At 45.1% G+C, this 14,178-nt stretch overlaps 1 non-coding gene across 1 annotated transcript; it reads left to right on the top strand.

Moving 5' to 3' along the window:
- The first annotated feature begins 10,637 nt into the window (after positions 1-10,637).
- LOC142836216 (U6 spliceosomal RNA) lies at positions 10,638-10,744 on the top strand. Its single transcript, XR_012908017.1, has one exon. It is a non-coding gene; the product is annotated as a U6 spliceosomal RNA (small nuclear RNA).
- Positions 10,745-14,178: the final 3,434 nt, after the last annotated feature.

The following is a 14,178-nucleotide window of genomic DNA, read 5'->3' as shown; positions in this document are numbered from 1 at the left end:
CCATCAAAGCAACACACAGACAGAAGGCCCTCCCTCACCATGCAGGTACCTGAGGAGGCTAGAAGAGGGTATGGGATTCCTTGGAACTAAGGTTACAGGTGGTTGTGAGCCACCCCTATGTGGGTGCCGGGAACCAAACCTAAAGCCTCTGAAAGAGTATCAAGTGCCCTTAAACCACTAGAGCATCTCTCTAGACCCTGGCTAGGTCTTGAAAGAGAGACAAAATCAGTTAGTCTAATTTTTACCAGTTTAAGATTTAAGTGAGCCAGGGTTTGGTGGCACACACCTTTAATCCCAGCACGTTGTGGGCAGAAGCATATTTCAATATTTCTTTCATGTGCTGCTTTGCCACAAATCATACAAAGGATTACAGTGTTCTGAAATGCACCACTTTTTCTTTTCCATAAGCGGTGTCTCTTTAAAAGCCGGATATAATATATCCCCCTGCCGTTACCCCGTTTCCTCACTAGTAATTACAGTGCGTATTTGTTTGCAGCATCATTTCCTTGGAGAAGACACGAGACAGTGGATTGCAAATACAATTATTTCTTTAAAAGTAGGGCAGCATGTGAAAGCTGGAGGGATGACATCACGGCACTGTGGGAGAGCATATCCATTTCTCTGTCACTGGTGGCTGGGATTGAAACCCTGCAAGACACCCTAACTAACATTTTTACTTTTACCACCACCAACACACAAAACTTAAGAAAAACATATTATTAGGATTGGCAAGATGGTTCATTAGGTAAAGGTGCTTGTGGCCAGTGCTCATAACCTCAGTTCAGTCCTGGGGACCTATATAGTGTGAGGAGAGAAACGGCTTCTGCAGTGGTCCTCTTACCTCCGTGCAACTACCACACAAACAGACAAACAAATGAATGAACGAAGTTTTTAAAAATTAAAGCCTGCCAGGCAGTGGTAACGTTTGGTCCCAGCACTTCGGAGGCAGGGCAGGTGGATCTCTGTGAGTTCAAGGCCAGTCTGGTCTACAAAGCAAGTTTCAGGACAGCCATGCCAGGACTGTTAGACAGAGAAACCCTGTCTCGAAAAACCAAGGGGGGAAAAAGGCATATTATTAAAATACCTTTATTAGTTTGAGACCTCCTTAATTATAATAGTCTGATTATATATGTATATATATATATATGTGTGTGTGTGTATTATATGTGTGTGTGTGTGTGTGTATGTGTGTGTGTGTGTGTGTGGCCGGGTGGTGGTGGCACACGCCTTTAATCCCAGCACTCGGAGGCAGAGGCAGGCGGATCTCTGGGAGCTCGAGGCCAGCCTGGTCTACAAGAGCTAGTTCCAGGACAGGCACCAAAGCTACAAAGAAACCCTGTCTCAAAAAACCAAAAAAATAAAAAATAAAATATGTGTGTATACATATATACATATGTGTGTGTATATATATGTGTGTATATATGTGTGTGTGTGTGTGTGTGTGTGTGTGTGTGTGTATATATATATATATATATATATATATATATATATATATATATATATAAAATCAGACTATTCTAGAGAAATCTTGTAAAATCAAATAACCATTTAATGAGAGCACTGGGATAGGGGAGGAAAAAAAATTCCTTTAGAACAATAAAAGTATGTTTCTAGGATTTCAAACTAGAGCCAAGAACCACAGGACACGAGGCTGGGGCAGTTTCCTCTACATATGTGAGAACTGCTTCCCCACAGCCACTTGGCCTTCTTCCTTGGGGCATCACCACACGGAGCACTTCTTATTGACTAGGACAACCTTTACTTCATCTCTATTGCTTTCCTCAGCCTTGAGCTGCCGCCAGATTAGTCTATGGTGGTCTGTAATGGCCCTACCACTTCCAAACATTGAACCATTCTAAAGCAGTTGATGCTGAGTATGAGAGTCAAATAATCCCAAGCTAACCCCAAATAGAGCATTTTAAAGTTTTTCTTTATTAAGAGAGAAAACTCACGGAACAGAAACATGGGTCCAACCTCAAAGTATGGAGTGCAGGAAGTAGAGGCTGAGCTGGGCGGGACTGTGGCTTTTGGGGTACCCAAAAGTCATGCCCCAACCTGGTCCAGCCTCTTAAAGGCCATTGGCTGAAGGAGATTCCCCATCAAGCCATAAAACCAGTTCCAAGACTTGCTTTTTACATTTTATATTTACATTTATATATATACATATCTTCATATATAATACACATTAAAATGTAAACACACCTATATGCATACACACATATATACATATAAATATACCCACATACATACGTATATATGCATGTATGCGTGTGTGTGTGTTGGAGTGTGGGGGCAAAACCCAATCATGTCCAGAAGTTTTCTAGTTACAGACATGTTGTTCACAGTTTATTGAGTAGAGAACATGCAATCGCCTTCCCAACCTTTTAAATTTGTATTGGATTCTAAACTCCCACATCTTAGCTCTTGGGCATTTTCTTCGATAAAGCCCTCCTACCTTTCAGTCCAACAAAGACCAAAGACTTTGGATATAAATTTTTTTTTAAAGTAACCACTGAAGAAGAGGCTTCAATTGTGCGGGTCTAACCAGCAATCTATGGAAGGCCACATGAGTCACTCAGAGATAACACCCTTGCCGTTCACCTTGCGGTCACCAGTTTGAATCAAGCAGAGATTAACAGTGTCCAAGGGTTGTTATCATCTGATGGTGGCTTGGAAGCTGATATGAAATAAATTGCTAGTATCTTGCGTCTCCTTGCCTGAGGTCACCTGGTTCAGACTATTTCAGGACCAGATCCAAATCTGGACTGCAATGGTGGCTCTAATGGAAACCTCTGCAAACGGATCAAATGCTAAATAAACCTACAGATTATACTTCTTCTTGCAGTAATGGAAGATAGCCTTTCAGACAAGGGCAGCAGTAAGCTGGGGAGTTCGGGTCGGGGAAGACAGGCAGGGTGTGTAGATGGAGAATATCGGGCCTGTGCGTGTTTAATTCCACCCTTGCCTCTCTCATCGCATCCCGACAGTGCAGACACATCTTCTTCCTGATGTCATCCTTTACCTACCACTTTGTCCAACTTCAACAGTCATCAAACTTTAAAGGAAATAAACTTTCAAAAGAGCTGGGCATAGCAAAGCATGTCCCTAATCCTAATGTTTAAGAAGATGAGGCAGGAGGATCACAACAGGTTCCAGGCCAGCAAATCTTAAACCAGGTAAGGATACATGGAGAGATACTGTCTTAAGATGTTTCAAATTAAATCAAAACAAACAAATGAAATATATCTCAACAGAAAGATTCGGTAGCTGACACGTGATTAGAAAGAGGGAGGGGATGGAGGGGTAGAGACAAGACACTAGAGGTCAACAAGAGATAACATAACAATTCAATTGAAATGTTCTAAATTGTTAATTAGGGTTAAATAATTATTTGGTCGTTTTGTTTAAACAGTCCTTATGGTCTAAATGAAAATACTCTACTCACATGCGCAAGTGTGTGTGTGTGTGTGTATGTGTGTGTGTGTATGTGTGTGTGTATATATGTGTGTGTGTATGTGTGTGTGCATATGTGTGTGTGTATGTGTGTGTGTGTGCATGTGTGTGGTTATGGTAGACTGTACATTGAGCTCTACTGCTGTGCTATACCCCAGCCCAAATTTTCTTCTTTGCATTTTATTTAGAACTATTAACCAAATTCACTTCTGTTTAGGCCTGTCTTAGGTTTTTATTTTTGATTCTTCGAGATAGGGTTTCTCTGTGTAGCTTTGGAGCCTGTCCTGGAACTAGCTCTTATAGACCAGGCTGGCCTCGAACTCAGAGAGATCCACCTGCCTTTGCCTCCCAAGTGCTGGGATTAAAGGAGTGCGCTGCCACCACCTGACCTGTCTGAGGTTTTTATTGCTGTGAAGAGCCACCATGACCAGAGTAACTCTTATAAGTGAAAAAATTTAATTGTGGGGGCTTGCTTGCAGTTTCAGAGGTTCAGTCCGTTATCATCATGGAAGAGAACATGGTGGCATGCAGGCAGACATGGTGCTGGTGCTGAGAATTCTACATCTTGAAGGCAACAGGAAGTCAACTGACTGTCACATTAAGGGAAGCTTGAGCAAAAGAGACCTCAAAGTCTCCCCCATAGTGACACATTTCCTCCAACAAGGCCACACCTTCTAGTAGGACCACTCCATTTGAGAGCCATTTTCTTTCAAACCACAGGCCTGTTATTAATTTAAAGTTTGTTATAAATAAAGAGCTTCATGAAAAACCATTCAAACCAGGACTACCTAGGTGAGACTTAGAAAATGCAGGAACTTATTCAATGCAATGCTCATCAAAATCCCAGCAAAATTCCTCAAAGACCTCGAAAGAATGGCACTTAACCTCATTTAGAAAAGCAAAAAAACCCAGGAGAGCCAAAACAATCCTGGGCAATAAAAGAACTCCTGGAAACATCACAATCCCTGACTTCAAACTCTACTACAGAGCTACAGTACTGAAAACAGCCTGGTATTGGCATAAGAACAGACAGGAGGACCAATGGAACCGAATAGAAAACCCAGAAGACACATCTTTGAACACTTGATCTTTGATAAAGAAGCAAAAGACATCAGAGGAAAAAAGAAAGTATATTTAACAAGTCGTGCTGGCATAACTGGATATCAACATGTAGAAAAATGAAAATAGACCCTATCTATCACCATTCACAAAACTCAAGTCCAAATGGATCAAAGACCTCACTATAAAGCCAGCCACACTGAACCTTATAGAAGAGAAAGTGGGAAGTACACTTGAACGCATTGGCACAGGAGACCACTTCCTAAATAGAACCCCAGCAGCACAGACACTGAGAGAAACCATTAATAAATGGGACCTCCTGAAACTGAAAAGCTTCTGTAAAGTAAAGGATATGGTCAACAAGACAAAACAACAGCCTACAGAATGGGAAAAGATCTTCACTAACCCCACATCAGAAAGCGGTCTGATCTCCAAAATATACAAAGAACTCAAGAAATTGGTCACCAAAGAACACATAATCCAATAAAAAAATGGAGTACAGACCTAAACAGAGGAATCTCAAATGGCTGAAAGACACTTAAGAAAATGTTCAACATCTTTAGTCATCAGAGAAATGCAAATCAAAACAACTCTGATATTCCATCTTACACCGATAAGAATGGCCAAAATCAAAAACACTGATGGCAACTTATGCTGGAGAGGTTGTGCAGAAAAGAGAACACTTACTTCTGCATTGCTAGTGGGAATGCAAGCTGGTACAACCCCTTTGGATATCAGTGTGGCGCTTTCTCAGAAAATTAGGAAACAATCTTCCTCAAGACCCAGTAATACCACTTTTGGGTATATATCCAAAGGATGTTCAATTGTGCCACAAGGACATGCGCTCAACTATGTTCATAGCAGCTTTGTTTGTCATAGCCAGAACCTGGAAACAACCTAAATGCTCCTTGACTGAAGAATGGATATAGAAAATGGAGTACTACACAGCAGAAAACATTAACAACAGCTTGAATTTTGCAGGAAAATGGATGGAGCTAGAAAACATTTTGAGTGAGGTAACCCAGACACAGAAAGACAATTACCACATGTACTCATAGGTAGTTTTTAGACATAAAGCAAAGAAAACCAGCCTACAAACCACAATCCCAGAGAACTTAGACAACAATGAAGACACTAGGAGAGACTTATACAGATATAATCTACATGGGAAGTAGAAAGAAGAAATAGAGGGAGGACAGAGGCAGGAAGGGGAGCAGAGAAAAATGTAGAGCTCAATAAATATCAATAAAAAAAAGAAATGCAGGGACTTCTGGTGTGGGAGGCCCTTCTCTCTGGTGTGTTGCTTTTCTTGGTTAATGAATAAAGAAACTGCCTTGACCTGTTGATAGGACAGAACTTAGGTAGGCGGGGAAGATGGAACTGAATTCTGGGTGGAAGAAGGCAGAGTCAGGAGATACTATGGAGCAGTGCCAGAGTCAGACATACTGGAACTTTGTTGGTAGGCCACAACCTCATGGTGATATACAGATGAATAAAAATGGGTTAAATTAAGATGTAAGAGTTAGCCAATAAGAAGCTAGAGGTAATGGGCCAAGCAGTGATCTAATTAATACAGTTTCTGTGTGGTTATTTTGGGGCCAAGCTAGCCAGACAGCTGGGACGAATAAGCGGGCCTCCTTCCAACAAACTTCTCATATTTTGTTTAAAACTAAAGCAAGCTTTTAGCCAGGTGGTGATGGTACACACCTTTAATCCTAGCACTCAGTACCCAGGAGGCAGAGGCAGACCACTGTGAGTTCCAGGTTAGCCTGGTCTACAGAGTGAGTTCCAGGACAGCCAGGGCTACACAGAGAAACCCTGTCTCAAAAAAATTATAAAATTAAAACAAAAACAAACAAACAAACAAACAAAACAAAGGAGCTAAAACAAGCATTTAAGAAGTTAAATGTAGCCAGGTAGTGGTGGCATACTCCTTTAATCCCAGTACTTGGGAGGCAGAGGCAGATGGATCTCTGTGAGTTTGAGGCCAGCCTGGTCTACAAGAGCTAGTTCCAGGACAGGCTCCAAAACCACAGAGAAACCCTGTCTAGAAAAAAAAAAAAGTAAGTGTGGATTTGCCTTTTACAGGGTTGCCATCTTGTCTGGTGGTTGCTGAAAAGCAAGGTTCCACCTCTTAAGTTCACCGTTCAGTAACAGTATGCATGCACCCACAGAGACAAGTGGCTGTTCATTCTGGATGGTTATAGATCCTACTGTAAATTTGATGAAGCTGGTAAATCTACTCCCCAGAAAACCTATACTGCATACATGAGCAGAAACAATATTCCACAAATTGCTTAAAGGAAGCTGTTCATTCTAGGAATTCTGTAGTCAAAGGTACCTGACCACAGGATAAAAATCTCTGAGAAGGGTATCAAATCAGGTGCTTTTTGTTTTGTTTTTAAGAATCTTTTGCTTAAAGGACACTGTCACTAAGACAAAAAGGCAACCCACTTACTGGGAGAAGATTTTCACCAACCCCACAACTGACAAAGGTCTGATCTCCAAAATATATAAAGAAATCAAGAAACTAGACCGTAAAAGGCTAATCAACCCAATTATAAAATGGGGCACTGAGCTGAACAGAGAATTCTCAACAGAAGAACTTCAAATGGCCAAAAGACACTTAAGGTCATGCTCAACTTCCTTAGCGATCAGGGAAATGCAAATCAAGACAACTTTAAGATACCATCTTACACCAGTCAGAATGGCTAAAATAAAAACACCAATGATAGCCTTTGCTGGAGAGGTTGTGGAGAAAGGGGTATACTCACCCATTGCTGGTGGGAATGCAAACTTGTGCAACCACTCTGGAAAGAAGTGTTTCGGTTTCTCAGGAAATTCGGGATCAACCTACCCCTGGATCCAGCAATATCACTCTTGGGAATATACCCAAGAGAGGCCCTATCATACAACAAAAGTATATGCTCAACTATGTTCATGGCAGCATTGTTTGTAATAGCCAGAACCTGGAAACAACCTAGATGCCCTTCAACAGAAGAATGGATGAAGAAAGTATAGAATATATACATATTGGAGTATTACTCAGCAGTAAAAAACAAGGACTTCTTGAATTTTGCATACAAATGGGTGGAAATAGAAAACACTATCCTGAGTGAGGTAAGCCAGACCCAAAAAGAGGAACATGGGATGTACTCACTCATATTTGGTTTCTAGCCATAAATAAAGGACATTGAGCTTATAATTCATGTTCCTAGAGAAGCTAAATAAGAAGGTGAATCCAAAGACAAACACATAGGCATCCTCATGAATATTAACCTTCATCAGGCGATGAAAGGAGACAGAGACAGAGACCCACATTGGTGCACCGGACAGAAATCTCAAGATCCAAATCAGGAGCAGAAGGAGACGGAGCACGAGCAAGGAACTCAGGACCGCGAGGGGTGCACCCACACACTGAGACAATGGGGATGTTCTATCGGGAACTCACCAAGGCCAGCTGGCCTGGGTCTGAAAAAGCATGGGATAAATCCGGACTAGCTGAACATAAAGGACAATGAGGAATACTGAGAACTCAAGAACAATCGCAGTGGGTTTTTGATCCTACTGCACTTACTGCCTTTGGGGGAGCCTAGGCAGTTTGGATGCTCACCTTAGGAGACCTGGATAGAGGTGGGCGGTCCTTGGGCTTCCCACAGGTCAGGGAACCCTGATTGCTCTTCGAGCAGATGAGGGAGGGGGACTTGATCGGGGAAGGGGGAGAGAAATGGAAGGCGGTTGCGGGGAGGAGGCAGAAATCCTTAATAAATAAATAAATTTAAAAAAAAAGAATCTTTTGCTTAGTGGTGGTGGCACACACCTTTATTCCCCACACTTGAGGCAGAGGCGGGAGGATCTCTGTGAGTTTGAGGCCAGGCTGGTCTACAGAGCAAGTTCCAGGACAGCCAAGGCTACACAGAGAAGCCATGTCTTGAAGAAAATGAAAAAAAAATTACATTTATTTTATTCTTTGTGCGTGCACACACACACACACACACACACACACACACACGTCTATGCCAAAGCATACATATGGAGGTAAGGAAACAACTTGCAGGAACCATGTCTCTCCTTCCTGCATATGCCCTTGGAACTGAGGGCATCAGGCAGCAAGCATCTTAAGCATCTTTACCCACCAAACCAACTCCCTCGCCACTTGGGTATCTTTTATTTAAAGTCTACATTGCTATTCGACAACTTCATGTATACACATGAAGGGGGAAAGGAGGTGAATCGATGAGGCTCTGTGCCCATTTTATTATATTTTTTAGATAAGTTCTCTCCTTTATATAGCTCTGACTGTCCTGGAACGCACTTTATAGACCAAGCTGGCCTCAAACTCAGAGATTCACCTTCCTTTGCCTCCCACGTTCTAGAGTTAAAGGGGAAGCACCATCATGCCTGGTTTATGCGCCTATTTCAAGTGATCAGAAATCAATTAGTGGTTTAGTCAACTTAAATTATATGTAACTGAAAATGTGAATGCCTGTTTGTGCCAAGTTCCTATTCCTCCTCTATCTCTAAATCAGAGGAACCTAGCCCATGGACAATTTTAAGACTAATTAAAATTCATGCTTTTATTAAATGTGAGTAACCAATAGATGAGCCCTCTAAAGCTTCAAGTGACAGCTTAGACAAGAATTCGAAATAAAATCAATTTTATCAACCAAAGAGCTAGACTATCATTGACTTAAAAAAATATGTAGCTTTCTCCCTCCCTCCTTCCCTCCCTTCCTCCCTGCCCCTCCCTTCCTCCCTTCCTATTTTTTTATGGCAGTACTGGGAATCAATCCTAGACTTCATATGCAAGGCAAATGTTCCACAACTGAGCTGTGGCCTCACTTGGAAATTTATTATAACCTCGAACACCACACATATCACATTGTTGCCCAGATATCTCCCTTGCGTGTTAAAATGTTCCTACTACTAAGCAATACAAAAGGTGAACAAATGTACTTGGATTATCAGGAGAGAAGCAATGGGCCTGCGTGCGCATTGTTGTTCAAACACACTAACTCAAATTTTGTTTTAAGCCAATTCGTTAAACCAGCCGTCTAAATGGGCTCTGGCACTGGATATCAGGCAGCTCCATACACCGACTGGAACCGGAAGCCACGGCCAAGCGCCTCTATGCCCTGGGTGTTGGGCTGGACGCACTTACGCAAGGACTAGGGACATTGCTGACTGTATTCTCCCTCCCTGAAATACTTGGTTCTGGGATGCAGGTGCAATGCAGGCCTGGAGCCCTGAAACCAAACCTAGTTCAGCTCCTGCATCTGTTCACCCCAGGGAGCCGAGGGAGGAAGCCTGTCCTTAGCCGGCCGGCCTGGGGTTGTGCTAAGGTGCACAAAGTACTGGGGCCCACGTGGCAGGATGAGAAAATCACTACATCCGGGGGTGTCACCGTCCTGCCACCACCCCCGGATCATCCCGGTTCGTGTTGCTCTCGGACTCCTCCAAGGGCAGTATCTCTCGACTCTGCTCCGTGGAGTCATCATGAATGTCCGCCCCGGTAGACCACGTGCAGCCAGAGGGGTTTAGGTCGCTAACGGTTTGAGGCCATTTTCTCAGAAAGGTGCCAGTCAGAGGCTCAGGTTTGGAGGGTCATAATTTTAGTATACCATGCAGCTGACCAGAGAACTGCCCCTCAGACACTTGAATATTTCTCTACCATCCCTGGGTAAGGTCTCTAGACTCTCCAAATGACCAGAGCGTCATTTAGGGGCGCGGGGGGGGGGGGAGAAGGGATGTCCCCAGGAGGGTGCAAGTGTTGACTTTGCAGCCAGAGGTGACTTGGCGGTCTGCACTGTTCCCAGAGGTGGCTTGTTGAGTGAAAGGTGGGGGTGGAGAAAGGGAAAGCGGTGCTTTTGCCGAATATTCCCCCAAAGCCCCGGAACCCACTCCTTCGCGCCTCCTCCATCAGGTCTTCCGCACCGTGGCAGCGCTCAAAAGCTCCCTCCCGGAGAGCTCGGGGAAGGAGCAAGCAGTCTTGTTGAGCTCTAAGCTAACTAGCCCAAGAAAGACCCAAGAGCGCAGATGTCCCTCCCCCCCCCCAACCCCCACAAGGGCTTGGAACTTCCAAAACCGGTCTTTCAAAAAGAACTCCATTTAAGCCCAGGGAACGGGTGCTCGCTTTGACAGCACATATACTAAAATTGGAACTCTACAGAAAAGATTAGTTTGGCCCCTGTGCAAGGATGTTAGGCAAATTCATGAAGTACTCCATATTAAAAGAAAACAATCAGGGGAGGGAGGGACAGTGGCTCAGAAACCACCTCCTTACATCTGAAGGTGACCTTATGCCCACAGTCAGGTTTACCCTCTTCTTCTCAGAACAGTACTGGTTGTTCAGAGGTTAAATGATGAACACATGCCCAGGCTTTGCTGGGAACAATTCCTTTTCTTAAGAGCATCGCAAGTGTGTGTGTGTGTGGGGGGGGGTGATTTAGCTGTAAGCTGATAATCGAGTAGTGGTCAGACACCCCTTCCCCAACCTCACTATTCGAGAGCAGGTGACCACATAACACCCATTAGGCCCCAGTAATCCACTATCAACACGTTTTGCAGCCATTTGAATGTTAAGGAGATTTTTATTAATGGTTCATGATCCTAAAATGTGACCAGCAGTTCTGGAAACATTTTAATAACTCCGAGTTTTGATTATCTGGTTGTAATGTAGTCTAAGGCTACATTACATGGAGGTTAAGGTCGTGAGATTGGGATGGGCATTCACTGGACCCAATACCAGTCGCTAAGAGCTTACCCTTCAGTGGTGACCTGAGGATGTGGGAACAAAGGTTCTCGGACAGTGTTTCCCAGGGAATATTTGTTGGTCCCTTCACGAGCTGTCCAATGTGTGTGGGGAGGGGTAAGGGAAGTAACCGCACCCAATGCCTGCTAGGAATAGACACCTTGTTTTTAAGGAAGCCCTCAGGGTGGAAATGGTCCCCAGGGACGTCAAGTAGACTCAGTAGCTAAATCCCTTTCCCATCCTTGCAAAGAGGCCAGTTAAGACTCTGACACTACAGGGAGGGTGGCAAGGGATTCCATCTGATTCAGGAACATCCTCCCTTCCTGGAGCCAACACAGGGCAGTTCAGACCTTACTAGCTTACCATTGTGTTTGCTATGGGATTCTTTTTTATTCCGCTTGTTTATTTGTTTTCTTCAAACATTGTTTCCACTAAGGACTGGAGGTAGAGGGTGGACAAAGTTGGGGAGTAAAAGTTAAGTCCTAGACCCCATGCCGTCAGACTTTCCCTCTAGAAGAAAAACACATTTTGAAGTTGCCCTCCCCAGAAGATGGTGGCGCAGCTGCCCTGGCACCTACAGTCATCTTTGACTAAATGGATTGGACCTCGTAGGGCTCCTTTATTTCAATCTGCTTTATTGTCTGTTTGCAGTCAACAGCGGGTTGGGTCTTAAACATAAAACATGGTGCTGGCAGGAGGGGAAGTCTGACGGAGTCTCTTTAGCATTTGGGAGGGCTGGTGCTTAGCAAAAGGCTTTTCAAATGCATTACCTGCTTCCTCCTCTCCAGCCACTTCCGCAGACACAAGTTACTTGCTTCCGTTTCCTCCAAAAGCAGCCACCAGACAAAACTACCTTTTCCAAATACTGTATACATCCTGTTCGAATTGAGCATAAAACAATTTTAAAAAACACTTCTCCAAGTCATATGGCTATTGGCAGGCAGTTGGAAGGAGAAGCTCCAAGCAATTCCACACGTTTCTCAATATCATGGTGAACAACAGCTTTACTAGTAATGTTAATTCTGAGATAAACCCTATCGTCAGTAGTTGCACAGCCAATCCCCCCCCCAAATGTCGGGGTAGCCCTCCTTAGGGGTTTTGCAGGAGTAGAACAGATGGTCTTTGGACTTTTATGCCCCACCAACCCAAGGGTGGAAATGGGGTTTCTGGGAGAATCAGGTTTATCAGGGCAACCTGCCCTGACAGGGTGAGAGAGGATTAGAAAAGCAGGGGTCCTTAGTGCTCTGCTCATAGATATGAGTATGCAGATGTTGTGATAGGGGCATAAAAAGGGCTGCTGTCCTCCTGATGGTTTAGGAGGAAGGCAAGGATGCAGGCACAGGTCAAGGACCAACAGAACACAGCGTCTTGCATCCTGTTTTCTACTTCTATTTGTATGAGATGCCCGTCTTCTTTGTGTACGTCTTTTGCATGATTAAAACACACCTCTGCTTGCAAGAGACCCCACCTAACATCAGTATACCTGGTTTTGGGTTACAGCGTTGTCTTAATAACAATAGTGAGTTTCTCACCAGGTGTGAGGTTCTCGGCTTTGAACTTCCGTTTGTCCGACTGGCGGTTTCTGATTAATTGGAGACCAGCACTTGTGTGAGGCCTCTGCACTGCAGGTACTGGAATGGGACGAATTGGCAACCCGGCGACATCCATGACACCGAAAGGAGTCGCTTCCCCATTCCAGAACTTGCTTCTGACCCTCTAGGCTGCCGCACCGGATCCCAAACCAAACCAGCCAACGCTCGTGGGGAAACGAGGCTGAGTGCCAATGAGTTTCTCAAGCTTCCGAGTCAGTACGGGGCTATCAAAAGAGGGCTCGAAGTCAGTGTAATCACTACCTAAACACCTGGTTGTCCTTGAAATTCCCCAAGGGCAGACACAGCTGGGCGCCCCGGTCCGGTCCGAGGCGCTACTGGAGCCCTCAAGCCGAGCGACCAACTTTCCCCAAGCTTCCGGGAGCAGCTGTCCTCTCCCAAGTCGCCTGCAGGGCAGCCCCCACCCCCATCCCCGGAACCCTGCAAAGCCAGCCATCCCCGGTCTCCTCCAGACCGACTTTCCGTAGTGCTGGCCTGATGAACGCCGCTCGCCAGCCTCCGGTACGCAGAATACAGGTCGCTCGGACGCAGAACGCTTGCCTCCCAAATTGCTTTCCAAACCCCGAAATTGCCTTGACCCCTGAACTTCACTGGGCTTAAAATATCCCAACGACACCCACCCCACTAGGGTTCAGTGGCTGCGGGCGTGGCAGGGCAGGGTCGCGTTCCCCCTGGCCCTGGCGGCGACGCCTCGTGCTCTCCAGGTATGGGGACTGGGTTGAAGGGACCTGCTAGTCTGGAGTGAAGTCCGGGACCTTACGGGAGCCCCACGAGAAAAGACAGCCACTTGGCTAGGCCAGAGCCTTCAACACCAGCAGGGACGAATGCAGCCCAGAGCCCCCGCCCCAACTCTGATCCCCCGGGCACAGCTGGGACGATTTTCCTGGCAAGCTACTGTTGCTGGGAAGGGCAGCCCTGAAGAAAGAGGGTCCGAGGCTTTCGGTGGGCTGCCTCGACCAACCAGGGCACCAGGCTGTTTCTGGAAGTTGCGCCCGGCCTCCGCAGCTGTTCTTTCCGGATATTTGAGTGGAGGGGTGGGTAGGGACACGCAGACACAGAAGTGCGATTAGGAGCCCGGAGGAGTTGAGGAAACGACCATTTTCTAAACCTGGAGGTTTCGAAAGCCAGAACTTAATTAGCTTGATTGAATTTCTCTTCTTATCTATGAAGGGAACACTACCAAGGTGAAATCCAAAGGGCTAGGCATATTTGTAAGAGCGAGAAAGGTTGGACACAGGTTTGAAAAGCCAGTCTGTCCCCCACACCTCACCTCTGCCCTCCCAAATGAAGGTCGTATCGCCCGCT

Source organism: Microtus pennsylvanicus, chromosome 15 (assembly GCF_037038515.1).
Source record: "Microtus pennsylvanicus isolate mMicPen1 chromosome 15, mMicPen1.hap1, whole genome shotgun sequence".
Lineage (NCBI taxonomy): Eukaryota > Metazoa > Chordata > Mammalia > Rodentia > Cricetidae > Microtus > Microtus pennsylvanicus.
The sequence above is the reverse complement of the archived record's forward strand: the minus strand, read 5'-3'. Positions and strand labels throughout refer to the sequence as shown.